Below are 9409 nucleotides of genomic sequence, written 5' to 3'. Positions count from 1 at the left end.
GGTCGCGCATGGTATATATCCACTCGTCGATGGAAGTGGCCCCCCCCCCCGGGCTTTGGAGTCAACCGGGGGAGCTTTTCATGAAAGGCTGTGCTGAGTAGTCTCTTGTACCAATTGTTTATTTGTGTCTATGTAAGTTTGTGTGAGGGTCTGGACGAGGTGAGGCGATGGTTGAACAAAAGAAGTGTGTGCATGGGATATGTGTGGGTGTGTTGGGGTGCGTGTAGTGAGGAAGGAAAGAAGGAGGACAAAAAACCCACATTTTTGTGCATTTTCAATTTCGGCTTATTTATTTTCAATAGTCTCTGCGGTGCATGCGCTGCACGGCATGGCTGCGGCGGTACCAACAGGGTGCCCGCACGTACAGACTATTATACTATTACTTCTACCAGCTTGTGATGGAAAGCTAGTTTTCAGGTCAAATTTGCTTCATCATACTATACAAATGCAAATTTATTCAGAATAGAAAACCCACTATTTCTCTTAATTCAATCGTCCAATATGGCTTTGTGAAATTGTTGGGGGGAGGGGGGGGGGTTCTGTTATAAACTTCTTTGATATGCAATTATATTCAACATCAAGAAAACTGCAAGCTCTCTTTTTCCTAATAATCTATGGTTATTTGAATTATTTTCATAGCAATGACTGGTTCAGAAAAATACTTAAGGCAGCCTTTCATGAAAAGCTCCCTGGTTGTCTCGAAAGGATGCATTAATTTGACTCCCCTCCCTCAACCCACTCTTTTAGAGAAAAGCTTCCCTGGTTTTCTTGAAAGGGCCCAATCCTCCCTGCTCCGCCTCCGCTCCAAAAACGCAGACGATCGTCACTTGCCACAAATGCACTGTATGCATATTTAGGAAGCACATTTGTTGATGGGCATAGACTTTTCTGTCTTTCTTATTTTTGGAATATTCTCTACTGACATCAATTTATTCTGATATTTAAAAAAACCCATACAATGTTCATATTTCATTGGTGATCGATTGAAGCTTCTATGATGAAAATAGCTATTGCTATCGATAGAATATATATATATATATTTCCGAATCCCTAAATGACTTGAAAGCACCTTTTTTTGTTCATTCAGTCCTTGAAATACTTCCATGAACTCTATTCTTTTCTAAGAATAGGAATACTATTCTTGTAAGGATTCGTGTGTAAAAAAATAATTTTATTCAAGGGTTTCTTTTCTTTTAGACATGTTTGCTAAAAACAGCAATAGTATTGTAGCTCTTCGTCTATATTGATGCATGTCATCCATATTGAGGATAATACTTTGAGGCTGGGCTTTGGATATGGTACACTCTTAAAGCAAATTTTGAAGCCATTGAAGCAAGAAAAGACTCCTCCCAAAAAAATGAAATAAAATAAAATAAAAATAAAAATACTGTCTTATAGATATGGCTTGTATACGAAAACAAAGTGACCAGATATTCCAGAAAAATTTATGAAAATTGTGATCTTGTGAAGACAGTGCAATATTGTTTTTTAATGAAAAAAAAAACAAACATTCATCATTTTGAATTTATAGGATGCTCCAGACCCACATCCACCCCATCTCCTATTAATGGGCCTTAATTTGCACAGAGCATATTTGCATAATTAGCATGGGCCTTTGCACAGAGCATATTGCATAATTAGCATGCCTAAAAAGCTGCATTTAAGTGTGGCATCGGCTGTGAATCCAGAATTGGCCACAGGTTGACCATTTTTAAGAGGACTCACATTTATTATTTTTATTCTAATTTCTGTGAAAAGCACACTAAAAGAAGGTTTTCACTCTGAACACCACCCCATAATGATATAAGGGACTAAGTTGCACCAAATCCACTCTGTAGAGTGCTCAAGAAATTTTTAGAAAATTAGAATAACAGAAATGATTTACCGTATAGGTACTTTTAGAAATAAATTTTCGGGTCCAAATTTTATACACTTTATTTTCTTTTTGATAAGCTCAGTTATCTTTTATTCAAAATTCATGCATGAATAATTTTAGTGCTGCTTTTTTTTTGTTTCAGCTACTGTGCTACATTATGTAGAATTCCATAGTCTTTCTGCTCTCATGGAATAATCAGTATAGCTGTGTAATCATGCACAAAGTTTATGTACAAACCTCAGACCATGATGAGCAAGCATTGACAGTATGGTAGACACTGAACTGTTAAAGTAAACTTCCTCATCATGACGACATAGCCTTTTTCGTTAGTTTTGGCAGAAGTATGATAAGGTTTTTCTCTTTTCTATAAAGGAAATTTTCCAAATGAATGGCATGCGGTAATGGCAGAACAAATTTTCTAGATATGTTGTGAAATAATAAATAGTGACCAGAATCTGTTTTTGATAGATATGGATCCTCATTGCCACACTCGGCCCTGGTGTGTGAAGTAAATAACAACCTAAATAATAAAAATATTCATGTGTTGTATGGTAAATCATATGGGAGAGTCGCAAGAGTGAAGATTCATCTAGAACATCAACATAATGCATATTACTCTCCTTTTACAATTGAAATAATCATGCAGGAATGTTATTCTGATTAAAATTTACTAGATAGTTATCAAAATACTTCATTGGATAAAGCCAGTTGCAACCCCGAACGTGTTGAGTGACAATTGTTGTCTGAGAATGGATTGAGTCCAGCTCAAAAGAGAAAATGAAAGTTGTAGAATTTCATAAATCAATTAGCCAAGTTTAAGTAATAGAAGTGATCAAGCTTTCAGTTTGCAAAATTAGACTGTAGTTTTGAATCTTCAATTATAGTTATAATTTCCGTACTTAATTTTTATCTTCAAATATATTGCCCATGGATCATAGTGTGACGATGGGGTCATTTTATCCTATTGTGTGAATTAAATGATACCATTAATTTTGTTTCAGGCAAAGTATTCTTTTTGTCTCTCAGTTTCAAGACTACTTGTGTAGCATTAATTAATTTGATTACAAGGGATAATAATTTCAGTTAAGGAACTAAATAACACTTATTCAATTTGCTTCCTTGTTTCCTTGCATCAAACATTTGTTCGTTACATGGTTTGTGCTACTGGAATATATTTGCAAGACTCGTTGGAAATGAATACAACCTTAAACAAATATTTACACCAACAGTTTATTTACTCTGTTTTGTCTATTTAAAAAATAAGATCTTCCTTGCCCATTCCAGTTGTATCAGAAAGAAATAAAATATATCACAGAACAATTTGCCCTCACCCATTTAACTTGCAAAATTCAGTAGCTAATAAGAGTAGCATGTAACTTGCCTAGAGTTTTATATCTCCAGTAGACATGAAACAGAACCCCGGGGGGCCACTTACATTGACGAGTGGATACCATGCGCTACCAAAAAAACACGTAAAAAGGATGTCTTTTTCAAGATAGGGCACATTACGTACGTAACGTAATAAGGGTGTCAAAAACACTAAAATAATGAAAAAAAGGTATCTATTTCGCTAGGAAATGTACGTGTTTAGGGTCACATTTGCGAGGGTATAAACAATCAGACTAAAATGTTTTATAAAGGATGTACTTTTTTGCCCCAGGAGTCAACACTACGTGTTTAGAGTACGATTTGCGCGAGTTGGCTGTACTAAACCCAATGATGTAGGTAAAGGTAAAACCGACGACCGACGTCTGTGTTTGAAATATTGCTGTACTTGTTTAGGGGTACAATTCAGGGAATACTTGCCAATGATAGTATCGTTTTGTTTCCAATACTTGTTAAGGGTAGGGTTTCACACGCCAATACTTGTTAAGGGATGCATTTTCAGAATATGGAAAAAACGTGTTTAGGGTGCTTTTTGAGATCTCATGGTCGCGCATGGTATCCACTCGTGAATGGAAGTGGCCCCCTCGCGAACAGAACAAAGGCACAATAAAAGCAAATTCACTTGTCAATCAAAACTGTATTTCGGATTTTTACAGCCTTGTGTAGGAACAAAAGTCAATATGACATGAATTTGTCATTCATATTAATGCTTTTGAAAAGAGTAGATAGCCTCGCAATATATTTCTTCAAAGATCAACTTTCACTGATTCCTTTAGTGTACCTACCATCACACGTATATGATTTCCTATCCCTCCTGCCAATTATTCCGTATTTTACATTAGGTGGTTTCAGACCGCCTCGAAGTTCGTCAGTTCTAGGTATTTTGGCAGTGTTATAAAGCAAAGAAAATACTAAATAGTAGGTACTTTTCAAAAATTACGCGAGCTTTCGCGGGTATTTTTCAGAGGTCGCAGGTATTTTGGAAGTGTGAAAGCAAAGTTTTGTCACAGCGTGTAGGTTGGGCATGGGCGCCGTGGGTGGCTGCTGAACTAGCAAATTTTAATCTTGCACCTTGCCTAATTATCAGACCATGCTCGTAACTTCAGAAACTTGGTTATAGGAACAAGGTTATGTTTCGGGGCGGTGTGAATGCAGGAATAATTAACGGGTATTTTTTAGCCTGAAAAGGTAGTTATAATTTAACGGGATTCTTGTGTGATCAAGGCGGTTTGAAACCACGTACTGAGACCTTCAGAAATCTATAGATAATAATGAAAAGCGATATAGAATGAGAACATAGTAAATATATGGGCTTATGTTAGATAATTTTAGTCTTCATTGAACTGTTTTGCAGGTAATCACTGCTGTGGTTTGATGAGTGTTTAAGATTGGTAGGTTAACAGGAACGGACATGCTTCCTTCCAGGAAATTCCAGCATATCTTTTATCCATGATGTCCGGTGTAGTACCTGGGTAAAAACACGGCCTGGTTAAGAGATCTGGGCAATGTTTCACAAATGGTTAAGTTTGACTGAAAATTAGTTGTGTGCTTTATATAACACATCAGCTCAGCCCCCCTAAATCTTTTGTGAAAAAGCACCCCTGCGATTATTGTGCAATAAGTGCAGGATAGATGTTACCTTTTTTTTCCTTCAGATATAGGATCCTCACCTTGTTGCTTTTTAAATCTCATTTTTCAAAACCAAATTTATTTCTTAATGTCTTTTTCTATCTACCTATCTATCTATCTATCTATCTGCCTATTTGTCTCTCTATTTATTTTTCATTCGTTAATTTTCATTTCATTCAATGAATCAACATTGATTTATTTATCTAGTTATTGTACTCTTGCATGCATAGCAGAGCAAGGCTTGGACTGCTGCTATATTGTGTAATGCAGGCGAGACTGCCAGAGGCATTCCTTTTGTTATTTATTATATATCATTGGGGGAAGGGGCTGCGTGAGCAATTAAACAACTCCATGCATGGGTTCATTGTTTATTAGAATGCTGATTTTTTTTTTAATGGTCCAAGTGCTTACACAGATATTTCAGATTAAAGAAAAACTAAATGAAGCTAGAATAACCTCATTCAATTAGGCTGTGCAAATACTGGAAATATCCATCATCTCACTCCAAATATTCAGGGAGCCATCAAGTAATTGAGTCATATCATTTACAAAATAATAGGAGGCACACATGGCTTAGTCTGCTCATAAATATATAATTGGACTCTGAAAATTTGTATTTGTAAATCTATATCTGTATAGATATAATTTATAACCATGTATCTTGTATGTAGCTAATGTAATTTCTTAGTGTATGTGAGGAGCATATGGATGAATACCAGGATTATGCCAGGAATCCATAACAACAAAAATTCAAGTCTAAAATGAAAGCAGCTTTACATTTGCATGACGATCTCTTCTCTGCCTGTAATTATCAATGTATTTTCACAGAGGGCAATGAGTCTATTATCACTACAGTTAGATTGAATTATCGTGGATATTGCATGGGAAATTAATTCTGTGGTCACACTAGTTTCATACATCTATTTTATCATCTTGAAAGTGAAACTTGTTCCCGGGGAAACTCATGCTGAAAGGAACTATTTGTTTGCTTTGTAGTACTAATTTTACTTCCTTGAATTGTTGATATTTTTCGGCGAGTGATAGAGATGTAAAACTACGGTGATTGAATGATTCGGGTTCATATGAATAAATCTTCAAATTTTAATTGAATGTCGATAATCTGGTTCCAATCTTCTCAGATAAATAATTTGAATTTTCACTGCATTTCTAATATGTATATGGGGAAATGAGTACCAGTATTTCTAAACAACATACTGCCGTTTTGTCATTTAGCGACATGATAAATGTTTTTTTGTTCCCCTTGGTTAAGGTTGTCGGGTTAGCTACGCTTTCTTCCCCATAAACATTAACATTATTGTTAAGGGTCTGGAATACATTTCCAGGTTACCCTGATAGAAAGACCGAGAGAAATAATTCTGTGAGAGTAAATCCATTCAGACTCCATAGACATAGCAAATGTAGATGAAGGCAACAGTTAAGGTGACCCCCCCCCCCCCCGGCCTGTTTGTAGAGCCTAGCTGCATTGCTGTATAGGTCTCACGGGCCTAAAACATTTCCCATATACTTGTGTATTAAAGGAAACCAAAACCCAATCTTATTGGAAAGAGTAAAATGAGAGGAACAATTTAAAAAAAGTTTCATCAAAATCGGTTATGAAATAAGCAAGTTATGGATGTTAAGTCTTGTTGTACTTTGTATGGGGATCCTCAAATTGGCAAACGTGCTTCAAAATGGGTGATTTTGTGATGGTGGACAAGTCTCAATTTTCAGATTTTCCCCTTTATTTTACATATTTCACATTATCTCCTCCTGACCTTGAAATATGTGATGTGAATTAGATTTCCCATGACATATGTTGTGCTCAGAAGGAGGCAAGATATGCAATTTGAAAGATAATGAGGAATATCTGAAAATTTGTGTACAAAACAAATGGAGAGTTGTCCACAAAATCAGCCATTTTGAAGCACGTTTGCCAATTTGAGGATCCCCATAAGATTGCTTCTCTCCTTGGGTTTTGGTTTCCTTTAAACTGGCACTTAAAAAATAAGGATGAAATTCGGAGGTCAAGTGTTTACTACCAGGGGATAGGATATATATCTGACAATCTATATCTGACCAGAAAAGGGTCCCTTGACCAGCTCATTTAAAAAATTGGCCTTTATGAAAACATTGAGGGATCAAATTCATCACCTGAAACTGTAAAATAGACCAAATCCTTCCGCCAGTCAAATATAGCTCCAAAGCTGAGTGATATTTCTTGCCAATTTATGAAAATGAAGTTCAATAGTTACCCTCCATACATTCAGTGTTAGATGGACACTCATATTCATACACTTTTTCAATCAGCTATATCAAAATAAAAAGAAATTGAGAATGGGTTGGCTGGAATGAATTGTTGCCTTCCCGTTGTTAATAGACCTGTGAAACCATAACTTTACGCTACCCCTAATATTTTGAACTCTGGTTGAACTTAAAACCATGGTTTAAATATGTGGTTTACTATGGATAGCCAAAAGAATTACACTGTTTTGCACACTTTTGTGATATCATTACAGAAGAATGTTCAATTAGACGTTTGCACGGCACAATCATGTGGGCGATTCCGTGCTAAAAAATCAGCCATTTTAAGAATGTTCTTCAACCTGCTGTCCAAACAAATGAGGAACTTCAATTTGTTTTGTGGTAAAAATAAAGTACTTACTACTGGGTAGTCTTGTGAAAAAATGACAACCCCAAAAAATTATTGTCCATGGGTGATGTGAAAATATTGTGTGTCGTACACAACGGAGAGATGTCCCTTACGACACACATTTTCACATCTACATCACCCATGGACAACATATCGACTACCCAGTAGTTAATACTTTATTTTTACCACAAAACAAATTGAATTTCTCATTTGTTTGGACAGCAGGTCGAAAAATGCTGTGAAAATGATGGCTCATATTTTCTACCATTGAATCGCCCATGTGGGATATATTCTTGACCCAAAAGTTTTGTTAGGTTATTAGTAACGATGAGTTGTATTATTGCACTACACAGCAGGCATAGTCATAATGAAACTCAAGGGATACAACTGTTCAATCGATGTTATTTCAGGATAAACTTAGCTGAACTCAACGAGAGTATGAAAGAAGGTCAAGAATTCTCTTTACCACTGCATGAGATATATTTCATTACACTAATATAATCATCATTACACTAAAGCATGTAATTTGAACGAAATAAGAAACCTTCAAGAGATGATTTCTTGTTCTCTCCATATTGAATTGCAAGAAAAGAGTGTCATTTTTTACCATGATTATATATAGGCAGCACTAGCGTACCTACGGGGGGGGGGGGGGGGGGGCAGGGGGGGCACTCTGCCCCCCCTGACGAGTCACAACCCATGCAAAAACGTATCCTTGCCCCCCCTGACAGGCTTGAAAAACCTTTTTTGCCCCCCCTGACGAGCTTGAAGACCTTTTTTTTTTTTTTTTTTTTTTTTTTTTTTTTTTTGCTTGTCAATTTTTTTCTGGAACGAAATCCTTTATTTGTGACCGCAGACCCTTTTTTTTTTTTTTTTTTTTTTGCTTGTCAATTTTTTTCTGGTACGAAATCCTTTATTTGTGTTCGTCGAAGACCTTTTTTTTTTTTTTTTTTTTTTTTTTTTGCTTGTCAAATTTTTTGGCGGACGGTTTTGCCCCCCCTGTGGAAAATCCTAGGTACGCCACTGATAGGCAGTGTTGCTTGATATTCTGTTTGTCTGTTTGCAATAAAAGGTGAAAAGGGTGAAAAAACAAAAGGCAAAATAGGATGGAAAAGGGCCGAAAAGAAACATTTCCACACATATTGAAAGTGCTGTAACGTCTCCTTGGCGCTTTTAAAGGATGATTTTTCCCTTTCCACCTTATTCATTTTGAGAGTGGGGATTGAAATGATGATAGTACACTCTTGAAGTTCACCATCATAATTTTCGCATACATTCGTAATTCCGAAGCTTCGTTATTCCGAAGGTTCGGATATTCCGAAGGTTCGTTATTCCGAAGGTTCGTATTTCCGAAGGTTCGTATTTCCGAAGGTTCGTAATTCCGAAGGTTCGTTAGTCCGAAAACGAAATGAGGTTCGTTATTCCGAAGGTTCGTTAATCCGAAAAAGAAATGAGGTTCGTAATTCCGAAGGTTCGTTAGTCCGAAAACTAAATGATTAACTAACCTTATTTCGTTTTCGGACTAACAAACCTTCGGAACAACGATCCTTATTTCGTTTTCGGATTAACGAACCTTCGGAATATCGAACCTTATTTCATTTTCGGATTATCGAACCTTTGGAATAACGAACCTTCGGAATAACGCCACAAATGTTCGGATTAACGAACCCTTTTACGTTTTCGGATTAACGAACATCGAGGTATAGGCAATTTACGTGTTTCGGAATTACGAACCTTCGGAATAAAGAACCTTCGGAATTACAAAGTGTAACCATAATTTTACATCAATATAGTTTCTTCCATTCTCTTTTCTCTCCTTTTATCTCCCTTTCCTTCCACTTTCCTCAATTTCCCCCTCCACTCATCTA

The sequence above is a fragment of the Lytechinus pictus genome, chromosome 3, assembly GCF_037042905.1.
Source record: "Lytechinus pictus isolate F3 Inbred chromosome 3, Lp3.0, whole genome shotgun sequence".
Lineage (NCBI taxonomy): Eukaryota > Metazoa > Echinodermata > Echinoidea > Temnopleuroida > Toxopneustidae > Lytechinus > Lytechinus pictus.
Note: the sequence above shows the minus strand (reverse complement) of the source record.